The following is an 11,666-nucleotide window of genomic DNA, read 5'->3' as shown; positions in this document are numbered from 1 at the left end:
GGAAAATCCAGTAGAAAAGGGGACCTGACCACCCTAAATGACACCTGAACCAAAAGCCCAGTTACCGTGGAGCAGGGCAGGTGCCGAGCCATTAACCCGTGCCAGCCCCTGCTCAGCTGGGGCCACTTCCTACCTACAGGCAGGCTCCTTGAAACGATCCAGCGAGCAATTGGGTGTTGGGGGCAGGGGGCGGGGAGAGAAGTAAGGTGGGTGGGACCTCGAGGGGCAGGGAGGAGCCACAGCGACCAGTGATGGAAGTTTAATAGATTAACTTTTGGAGTCTCAATCAAGCTAGTCAAAAGAAAGAGTCTTCTTGTCTCACCAAGTGGGTCAGCTGTCACTCATCTTCGGGGACCATCATCTCCTCGAAGTGCACAGGGGACAGGTGGTGTGAAAATAATCAGTGAACGTGGGGTGGAGAGAGACCTGGTGGACCCTCTTTGGAAAACAGGTATTGTTAACGCGGCAGAAGCTGGAGCTTGATGCAATGTAGCCGGGGAATGGATTCAAAGAGGGGGAGTAAAGCCGCTGGACCAAGGCAAAGTCCCTAGCAGCTGAGTGCTGCGTGGTTTAGAGGGGAGCAGCCTGGGTGTTGTGATTTGGATCTGATGCAGTGTGTATGTGTAACCCCTGTCTGCTCGGTGTGGCGTGCTGTCCCCCTCTGTGGTAGCTAGACCAGCTAGAGAGGCTCATGCATTAAGGTCCCGCGGTCTCAGGTTTGCTCCCAGCCACTGCCACCCGGGGTCTGTCAGCATTACACTTGCACTGTGGCTGCCCACCAAACTTACATGTGCAGCACTGGGACCAGGGCTCTCTGCTCTCACCCTCACAGATGCAGGCCATTACCTAGTGAGATAAAGGGCCCAGTGCACTAACATGCACTCAGCATGCAAGTTCTCACCAATGAGGGCACTCTGCAAGAAGGCATCTTCCCTGCGGCATGAACTGGCGCGGTCCGTGCGTGGGAGCTCACAGGAAATGGAACTCAGTGCGGTGGTGTTATACAAGAACTGATTCTGGGTTGAGTCATTCAAGCTGGGGTGTACTCTGTCCTGTTGGGGACAGCCGGTGTGGTACAACTGTGCGCTTAGTGGGTGGCTAACAGAGTGGAGGTATCCAGGAGCTGACGCCCAGTTAAGCACAAGCAATTGTCCCTCTCGCTCAAGGTGGCGGTTGGGGGAACAAGTCGACTCACAGCCCTGGGCATCCTGAGAACCCATCACACTCCTTGAGACTCTCACCATGAAGAGTTTAACGTCCTATTGAATGAGGAGGGTCCCGGTTGTATTTCTATCTTAAACTCGATTTAAATCCACAGATGATGTGCTTGAGAAGAGGAGATGGTAAAATGCAGAATGCCCTTGGGAGGAAGCGGATGTGTTTGCATTATCTATGGCAAGGGGCTTTGTCACGATATGTATTGTGTTTGGAGAATTTCGTATGCAGTGATGGAGCAGAGAAGACACCAACCAGTGGATATATGGATGCATTTCAAGCACTATTTGTCACAACCTGGCACCGGACCCCTCTCTGGACAGACACCGGTCTGTTGTGAGTGGACCCAACTGCTGGATCCCACAAGCTTCTGAGCCCCTGGGCTCTGACTGTTCCCCGTTCCTAGCTCTGGACCTCTCGGGCACACTCCCAGGTGCAGACCCTCTGTCTGTCACCCTTTCTGGGCCATGGGACCATGCAGTCTGGCCATCTTAGACCCCCCAAACCAGTGACCCAGTCCTTCCAAGCCCCCTGTTGCTATGATACTTTCCCTCAGAGTTCCACCTTGCTGTGGGGGCTCTGAGCTTTAAGATCAACCCCTTCAGGGATGACATGGTGGACCAGCACGGAATACAGGCTTAGCAAAGAAATTCCTTAATACTGACCCTTTACTCTAAGCAAAGCACACTGAAGAGTTACAGATATTTGGCAACCAACAAAACCCTGAACGCAGTCCCTCTATGTCTGAACTCTCCCCTCCAATGAGTCCTGGGTTTGGTCAATGTCTTTACGCTAGGCAGCCAAAACTTCATGCCTTCCTTAGTCTGGTCTTCTTGCACGTCTGATCACCATATTTGCGGTCAGGAAGGAATTTTCCCCCAGGTCCGATTGGCAGAGAGTCCCTGGGGGGTTTTCGCCTTCCTCTGCAGCATGGGGCAAAGGTCACTTGCAGGTTTAAACTAGTGTAAATAGTGAATTCTCTGGAACTTGAAGTCTTTAAACTATGATTTGAGGACTTTGATAACTCAGCCCAAAGTTAGGGGTCTGTTACAGGAGCGGGTGGGTGAGGTTGTCTGGCCTGCAGCGTGCAGGAGGTCAGACTAGATGATCACAATGGTCCCTTCTGACCTCAGAGTCTGAGTCTATGTTGTGGTGCTCTTGGTACAGAGAAACATCTTCCTTTTAAAGCAGCCTCTGTCCCCCTTTTGCCCATGTGCTTCAACTGGGGGTGTTCCTGTCTCCAGCCCCTGTCAGCGTCCTTGTGGAGAGACATTAAAGTCAATGGCGTCCACTGGTAGAAAACCCATTTTCCAAGGAGGGGGAGCGTCATTCAGTGATGATGGCCCGTGAGGGCTCTGTCATCACTTTCCAGACACAGATAGTCTTGCCACTAGGTATCAAGACCTGCCACAAAATGGAGGCTGTAGACCACAAAGGAGGGTTCAATCCAGCATGAAGGTCACATTCCAGCACAGACATACCCCCCAGTCTGTCACCCTGTTCATTCCCTGCAGCTTGCCCATTGTCAGGTGGGTTCTGCAAGTGTTGAGCGTTTTTTAAAAAGTAATTTTTGATTAGTTGTAACTTTAGTTTGCTTGGAGGACAGCTGCCTGGCAATTCCCCCCAGTAATGGCCATGGGGGTAACCATCTGGTTACAGAAAACTCTTGTGCTTGTGAAGTCTGCCTGGGATTTCCCTGTTGTTTTCAGAGTTTCATGGAGAGGAATCTTGACGCTCCCCCAATGAATTGGTTCGAACACCGAAATTTCTAAAGGGTTCCTCTGGTGTGAAGTTGATTGCTATCAAGAATGTCATAAATACGATGTTTTCTATTCTGCGTCCAGGGTGTAAAACTGTTATTTTCAATGTGGATTTCCCATAAGCGCTTGCTAGATAATCCACTAAGTTTTTATCTCTCTGGGGGACTGGTAGAGAGATGCCTGCATGTCAGCGGCTGGCACAAATGGGGTGCTCTGTTTCTGAAGCCAGCAAAGGGCTTCCTCCATCCTTTCTGCTTCATTGCCCTGACTATAAGTTAATTACGTTGTTATATGCCTTAAGCATTGGAGACTCCCTGTCCTGAGTGTGCTAAACAGAATTAAATCTGCGCGCAACACAGGGAAGGACTGCGAGCCCTCTCCTATCCAGCTGAAAACAATTACTGCCTTTGTTTTCTTTTGTGTGTCTGCTCCAAAGCAAGACAACCAAAGACACCAGGAGCTCTGATTCCATCCAGGAGAGAGCAGTGGTGCACGTTACTTGCTATTTTAGCACAACTTCTGCCAGTGAGGGAGCGGGTGCATCAGCAAATGATTTCCCGATCAGTTCGTATCAGAGTAGCTGTGCTCATAATGTCCCTGCTATGACCGAGTATGATGCAGGAACCAGATGTTTGCAGAGGCCTGAGCAGACTCTACAAGAAATAACAAAGTCAGTGACTTCTCGCCAACCTTCTCATCTGCTTCCCAGATGCCTGCTAAACATTACACAGCCCCCAGTAGATAATCTGCCAGACATCACGGCTGGGGGGTCTTTGTTCTTGATCTGTTTGTTCTTAGCATTGCACAATGCACATTGTGTGGGCTGGGGCGTGGGGAAGTGATTGGTCAGATGGAGCCTCTCTAGGATGGGGCCAAAGAAGGTCTTTGTGTAAAGAAACCCTTTCAATTGGATCATCTGTTCAAACAACCCTTCTTCCCAGTTACAGCCAGCAGAAGAGACTCTTGTGATTCCTCCCAGACCAACTGAGATTGTGACCAGAGAGTCGGTGCATTCCCCAGGGGGAGACTGAGACCATGATGAGAAGCCTGCTGCTTCTATTGGCTTTTGCTGTGCTTGCTGCAGCCACCATGGCTAGGCCCACCAGGCCGGAGTTGCTGGCTGTGGAAGATCTGGGCGCAGTAGGACCACATGCCAGAACAATAACCCAGGAGAATGGATTCCAGACACTGCTGAAGGTATGTTTTGCAGGAGGGATAAGGAACGGAGGGGAAGTTGTTTGCATTGTGTCTGTCCTTTCTTGGGATCTGCTGCGAGATGTGGGAGGGGGGACATTCAGGATGAGATCCACTGTGTAATCCTCGCTGATGAAAAGTTGAGCTTGGAGAAGAAAGTGGAGTGGGTCATTCCCCTTCTCCTGTCTTTGCTGTGGGGTTGTGTGGACTAAACATGGCGCTGGGAGCCAGGAATTATATTCCTGGCTCTGCCAGTGTCTTGTTGTGTGACCTTGAGCACATCACTTTGCCTCTCTTTGCCTCAGTTTCCCTATCTACAAAACAGGGACAATGACTGGGACTTGCCTGAGGGTGGTCAGACGGCTACATCACTCCTGTTTCTGTGAAGGGCTATTGTGAAATGCTAGTGAAGCTTTGCTGGCAAAATCCCGTTCACTGAAAGGCTTTTCCCCCAGGATCTCTGGTGGTGTGAGAATTCCCGTGCGGCTCACCAGAGCACAGAACACCCGTCAGATCATCAGATCAGAGCCACAAGTACTCCTTTTCTTTTTGCGAATACAGACTAACACGGCTGTTACTCTGAAACCTGTCATCAGATCATTGTATCTGCAGAGGGGTGGATCACTTGGGAAGCGAATGCAGGGCTTCTAGCAGAGGGGAGGTGGGACTCACTCTGAATAAAAGTTGTGATCTCCTCCTGTCAGACATGCTCCCCTATTCCCAGACTAACATCTCCAGACTTCCCAGCATCCAAACTCTCTGCCCGGTGCATCTTGCTCCTGGTGTCACACTGACCCACAGGTAACCTGCACAGACAGGCTTCTTCTCCCCTGGGGGCAGCACCAAAGAATAATCACGCCTGTGGCATCTCTGTGAGAGCATTGTTCGGTGACTTCAGTGGAGGCTGGCCTGGCCTGCTCCAAAGCTGAATTGTGTCCAGCGTATAGGCATTGTGTTCCTATTCATAGGCCGTGCCTGGTGATTAAAGGCAAGGGGAGAAGGAGTCTGGTGTCATGGGTTCTGTTCCTGCCTCTGCCTTGCAGTGTTACCTTAGCCTGGTTAACCTCTCTGTGCCTGTTTGCAGTTGGGCGAAGTGGGGAAATACCGCTTGTCTACCCCAGAGGGGTGTTTTGAAGCTTAATTCATTCATGTTGGATGGTCTAGGTAATAGATAGACCAGCCATGAGTGCAGGAGACTGGACTAGATGACCTCTTGAGGTCCCTTCCAGTCCTATGATTCTGTTTGTAAAGTGCTTTGAGATCCCTGGTTACAAGGCCCTAGATAATGCAGGGGCAGGAGATTACATGATAACAGTCTATACAGTGGCTCTAGACCCATTAAAGGCCACACACCACACCATAAACGAATACAGTCTCCTTCTTGGTCTTTGCTAGGACACTTTACAGTTCAGCCCAGCCATGTAGGGGAAAGAATGAGCCAGGTAAAGCTGAAGATGCAAACAGGGGAATATCTCAGCCCTCTAGTCAGCTGGCTTCGGTCTATCTCCAGTGCAAACTTTTAACTCTTAGCTGGTAGCCCATTAATCCACTAAGGGTCAAGCAGCTCACACTATATTTCTAATGTCAAGCATAATTTATCCTATGCTGAGATTTACAAATATTAACTAAGCCTGTGAAATAGGTTAGTGCCATCTCTGTTTTACAGATAGGGAAACAGAGGCACAGAGGACTTAAGTGACTTCCCCAAGGTCACTGAACAAATCCGTGTCCTGGGCTTAGAACTGGCTCACAGCACGGAGCTCAATCCATGACACCGGGCTGGCCCGCAAATTAGAAATCTACTAAAAGCCTAACAGAGGATGGGAGAGGCCTGGGCAAGGGGCCTGAGCTATGGCCTAGGACCCAGGAGTTCTAATACCACCCTCCATCACTGGCTCCCTCTGGGGCCTGCTAATTTAGGATGCCTCAATTTGTGTGTGTCTTTCAGACACCTCGGGCCAGTTTTTAATGGTAAAAAGAAAAGGCGGACTTGTGGCACCTTAGAGACTAACCAATTTATTTGAGCATAAGCTTTCGTGAGCTACAGCTCACTTCATCGGATGCATCGGATACTTTCCACAGTATGCATCCGATGAAGTGAGCTGTAGCTCACGAAAGCTTATGCTCAAATAAATTGGTTAGTCTCTAAGGTGCCACAAGTACTCCTTTTCTTTTTGCGAATACAGACTAACACAGCTGTTACTCTGAAACCTGTTTTTAATGGTAGTTAGGTGCCTAAAGATGCACCTAGGGCCTAACTTCCACTCAGTGTCTATCTGCATCGTTCAGTGCCTAAATACCTTTACAAATCTGGCCTCTGCAGCTTGATTTTCTGAAGCACTGAATACCCATAACTCCAGCTGACCTCCCCCAGAGCTGTGGGCGATTAGCCCAGCCGACCATCAAGCCATAGGGGTCTGCAATTTTTGACCAGTTTTGAAAACTTGGGCTTTAACAGCTGTCTCTTGGGCGCAGCGATCCCTGCCTCAGGGGTGCTATCAGCATTGATTATGTAGGTCCCAATCCTGCCGCCCTCTCTTACGTGAGTTCAGTGGTCTACTTCACTGAATCAGGGTGGCAGAATCAGGCCCTTCATGTTTATCAAGTGCTTTGAAGATGTAGAAGTGATTTTTATTTAGTTAAGATTAAAGTAGAACAGATCACGTTACAACAGGGCCCTCATTATTGTTGCAGGCTGGCTGGCCCCGTCAATGAAGCAAGTCCAGTGGGCTTGTGCCAGAACACGTGCACGCAGTTTGGCCAATTAAGAGGGCAGGTCAGCACCTGGGGCTGTAAAGGATGAAGGAGAAGGTGAGGGGGAAGAGACCTGGTGAATCAGGACTGCCTGAGAGCACTGGCTGGAGGATTAAGGAAAGGGGCAGGGGAGAGACAGAGTCTACAGAAAGTGGAAAGCTCAGTAGGCCCATCCTGGAAAGAGAGATGAATTGGCTAGGAGGCCAGGCAGAGGGGCTAGTCAGCAAACTAGAGCTAGAGAACCAGTGCTGGGAGGGTGAAAGGGGTTGAGCGGTTGGATTGTGTTTGAGCAGAGGAAAGGAACTGGGGACTGAGTGCTGGTGGATCACGGGTGAGGAGCTTGGAAAATTGTCGTGTGTTTCACTGTGGCAATGGGCAGGGGGGCGGGGAACCAGGTCGGTGTGCCTGTCATGCTGGGGGGCCTGCTGCAGTTTGATGACAATTACATTGAACTGGGACCCTCCCTTTCTCCCTCTTCACATCTGAGGCAAGGGGGAGAGAGGAAACAAAATCTAGTGAGATGTAGAAGTAGGAGAAGTTGTACAGCCCTGCATTTCCTGTGCCCTAAACTCAGGCAATCTGCTGCCATTGCTGAGGTCTGGACTTAAAAACGGTACCTTGTGACATCCCTTGCTCTGCTCCCGTGAGATAAGGACCATGTCCCCAGGAGCGACGTGATGGCTGATTAAGCAGGGCAGCCACTCTCCTGACCTGCTTAACAAACACTCTGTTCATTACAAGAACCCCCCTGAAAGAACTAATTTAGAGTCCCTTCCTGGTACCTTCAAGCAGCCCCAGAACAACCCCGCTCTCCTTCCCAGCACTCCTTGCCCCTCTGCTGGAATTTGAATGAACGCTCCTAGCGATCAAAAGGCCCCTGCAGGATCCTCACCTGTTACGTCACTGCCACACGACCAACCCCAGGTTTTACTTCCCATAACCCCCATTAGACACACTAACGATCTCCACAAAAAGTTTGAAAATGAAGGAACCTCCCCGCATAAAAACACAATTCACAGCTGGTGGGTTTTGTATAGTTGTCTCTCCTCAAATTAACGTTTTGGTTCCTTATCTCCTGCCAATGGAGCTGAGGAACTGAAGATGGGGTCTAGTCATTCTTTGCTCCAATATCTCCCCCTCACGTCTACCTCTGGCTCTCCCTGTGTGTCTACAAGAGACCTGACCCCTCCCTTTGCTCCTTTGCTCTCCTCAAAACACCCAGGTGATGGGAGTGTGGGACACTGGAGAGAAGGGGAGGGGAACCACCTCTCTACAGCCGTTCAGGACAGAAAGTGAAGAACGGTGGATCTGAAGAATGCGGGACTTTTGGAAGGCATAACTGTGACAAGCCCTGGGAAGGCTGCCCCCGCTGAGACACTTTTCCAGTCCCCTGAGTGCACCCCTGCCTCTGTTCTTTTTTAGAGTTAAAATCTTGCCATCCGGCCACTTTCTGACTGGCTCTCTGGGTTACACCTCTCAGGCTGTCAGCCGTTTACCTCTGCCCGTCCCAGCCCCCTCACGCATCCCGTCTGCCTTCGGGAGCCTGGCCAGTCCCCGGAGGCAGTGACACACAAGCAGAACAAAGGATGACTGACTTGGCCTCAAAGGCTTAGTGAAGTGGATGTAAAATAACAAAGCCACCTACACAAAGGTTGCCTTAGCCACGCTTGGCATTCCCCTTGAGCCCCGTAAACTTGGTGTCTCCTTTCTCCCGGGGGACCCCAGTTACGGCTTGCTTGCTACAGACCCTGACTCCCAGTCAGCCTGTCTGTCAGTCTCAGAGGTGTGTTGACCATTCCGCCCCCACTCTTGCTCTGGAGGGCAGGTCTTTTAACCGGTCACTGTCTTTTGATCTCTCCTCAGCCAAACAGCCCTGGCGCCAGGCTTGGGGCTGAGGATTCCCTCTTCAAACACCATGGCCAGGTTTATAGCCCTGAAGGGATGCTCCTTACCTAGGCCACTGTTCTACTTTTCCTGCCTAGTTTCTTGAACAACTCCTTTTGATCTAACTATGCGTATCCAGGCAGGGACGTACCACATAGATGCACTGAGGGCCTATGATAGTCATCAAAATATGAATATTTCCCAGGTCGCCACAATAACCTCTCTGGTCACTTGGTCAGGACACCAGGGATAACAGATGAGCTATGCCATGGGGTATTTAATGACCACCGGTGGTCAGGCCCTCACTTCTATTCTGCTGACACATGGCACCTTTAACAGCCACTATCCCTAGAACTACAGTGGGGCATTGGTTCAGGGCTGACCCAGAGGGAAGAATGACCGATGTTGAATCATCAACGGTACACCACTTCCTGGTGGGCTTTGAAGGCTCCCATCCATGTTCTGACCTAGCCTGTTCCTGCTTAGGTGGGAGATCTGTTTTATATTAAAACCAAACCCAACCCTGTAGATCAGAGGTTCTCAACCAAGGGTCTGGCTGTGAGCAGGTTTCAGGGGGGCCTCCAAAATAAACCAGAGAGCAAAGCCAGCGTTAGACTTGCAGGAGCCCAGGGCAGAAAGCCCAAGCCCAAGCCCCGTCATGCGAGGCTGAAGCCGAAGCCTGGGCAACTTAGGTCCCCTGTGGCCCCTGCCCTGCTTGCTACCCCCTCATGCTGGCCCCAGCTTATAATCTACTGGATATGGAGAAAACCGGTGGGCTGTGGAGTTTTTATAGCATGGGGGCGGGGGGCGCTCAGGAAGAAAGAGGTTGAGAGCCCCTGCTGTCGATTGCACAAAGCTACCCGCTGCTCTGCGGATGCCGATGGCTCAGTTTGACCCTCCTGCTGCATAGCAGTAAAACTGCCTGGAGCAAACCCAAATTCAGACCCAGGCTCTCACTGATCCTGTTCTGTCCCTTGTCTCTAAATCTCCTGTTTGTCTATTTTAGGGAGGAAGAGTGCGGAGGTCTGGGAAGGGGAAAAAGAAGGGCAGGTGGAACGCAGGCTCTCTCACCGTTCTTGGAGCAGCCGTACCCAAAGGCTGGAGACGACGAGGCAGCATCTCGGCCAAGGAGTAGGTGGCCATCCTGCTAGCCACGTTCCCTTGGTCTTGAAAGCTCTTGCGGGTGATGGGAGGGAGTCAGGGAAGAGCCCCTCCTACTCCAGCTGCCCCAGGCCTTAGTGGAAGGCATGCTTTATGATGGCTATGTGAGGATGAGGTTGTCTGTTCCTCCTAGATGCTGCTGGGCTCAGGCCATGACTAGCCTCAGTGCTGCCTGGGACATGGAAAAACAATCGTCTTTTTTCTGTAATGGAATAAAACCAGCCTGTGAAATCTATAGTGGCCTGTGTCTTGTGCATTTATCCCCCGGCGTCCGCGTGCACTAGTGTCGGAGAGGAATACTCTGTGGGTTATATTGCAGCCGCGCCTGGACGTGTTGGACAGGAGAGGGGCCCGGTGTGTTTGGGTGCGTACGCGTAGTAAGAGACCACTCCTGTCCAAAAGAGCTTTCAACCCACTGGTACGTCCACAGTGCAGCTGGAGACACGACTGCAGCACGGGCAGGCCCAGACAGGCCCGCTGACGGGGCGGGAAATTGCCCAGGGCCCCGGGTGATTTTAAAAGGGCCCGGGGCCCCCAGCCACCGCCGCTGTCACAGCCAGGAGCCCTGGGCCCGTTTAAATCTCCCTTTAAATCACCCTGGGCCCTTTTAAACTGTAGGGCTCCTAGGCGTGTGCAGGGTGGTACCACCGGGGGCGGTGGCCATCCCTCTCTAGGGGGCCCATTGACTGTTCTGCCCTGGGGCCCGGAACTGCTGTCGGCGGGCCTGGGTGTAGCTCTTGCTAGCTTTTCTCTAGCTAGCATGGCCGATAGAAGCAGGGAAGATGTGGTGACCAGTGGGCTGCACAAACCTGCCCGGGACCCTGGCTACATACTCGTGTTGCTAACTGGGGCTGAGACCCGTGCGGCTGTGTCATCACCTCTGATTTTAGCCTTGCTCATGGGAGTAAAGCCAGTGCCGAAATCAACCCTTCGGTGGCAGGGTAGACCGACCCTAAAAGAGAAGAGGTGGCGGGCCCGGGAGACCAAGGGAGTCGGTAGGGTGGGCTAGAACAGCTGAGCTTCCTTGGCTGCTGTGGTCAGTATGCCGCCATGAGGAGAGTGAAGTCTGTAAGGCTTATTTTCATGACTTCCCGGCACCCGTGGCAGCCAAGTGGTTTTGGAGCTGATCCTGCAAGGTGCGGAGCACCGCGCCCGCCCTCACCGTAGAGCCTGGAGGGACAGCTGTTTGTAACTTGGAGTCAAACCTCGGAGGCTCTGAGGACATAAAGCCTGGTCTACGCACCGGTTTTGTACCGGGAGAACTGTTGGTTGAGGTGTGCTGTGTGGCTTGGTTTTTTTTTTTAAGCCAATCAAGTTATACCGGTATATCTATAGCGTGGACACAGTTGTAATGGTGCCTTACGCTGAAATTGCTTATTCTCCTTCTTGTGTGGGAGTAGCTATGTCAGTGTAAAGCACCGGAGGGTTGCATGGCACCAGTATAGTTAAAGCAGTACAACTCTGGTGTGTAGAAAAACGCTGATTTTTAAAAATCCACACGTAACCACTAGGTGTCACTAATACACTATTTTATAATCCGGCCTGGATGCTGGCTCTGAAGCAAACTAAGCGGTCATGGGCTAAGAGGGAAGGTCCTCTGGTGGATCAGTAACTTGTTACAAGATGGGAAACAAAGGGTAGGAATAATGGGTCAGCTCTCAGAACAGAGAGAGGCAAATAGTGGTGTCCCTGAGGGGT

General features: G+C 51.4%; 1 long non-coding RNA gene across 3 annotated transcripts; it reads left to right on the top strand.

Moving 5' to 3' along the window:
- The first annotated feature begins 262 nt into the window (after nucleotides 1-262).
- LOC114021986 lies at nucleotides 263-10,186 on the top strand. 3 transcript variants are annotated; one of them, XR_005224140.2, is made up of 4 exons: nucleotides 263-451; nucleotides 1,319-1,551; nucleotides 3,917-4,172; nucleotides 9,814-10,186. It is a non-coding gene; the product is annotated as an uncharacterized LOC114021986 (long non-coding RNA). The 3 variants fall into 3 exon arrangements; XR_006289176.1 differs by lacking the exon at nucleotides 263-451 and having other exon boundaries at nucleotides 500-1,648; XR_005224139.2 differs by lacking the exon at nucleotides 263-451 and having other exon boundaries at nucleotides 504-1,551.
- The last annotated feature ends 1,480 nt before the right edge of the window (nucleotides 10,187-11,666 follow it).

This window comes from Chelonia mydas, chromosome 2, assembly GCF_015237465.2.
Source record: "Chelonia mydas isolate rCheMyd1 chromosome 2, rCheMyd1.pri.v2, whole genome shotgun sequence".
Lineage (NCBI taxonomy): Eukaryota > Metazoa > Chordata > Testudines > Cheloniidae > Chelonia > Chelonia mydas.
Note: the sequence above shows the minus strand (reverse complement) of the source record. Positions and strands in the feature narration are given on the sequence as shown.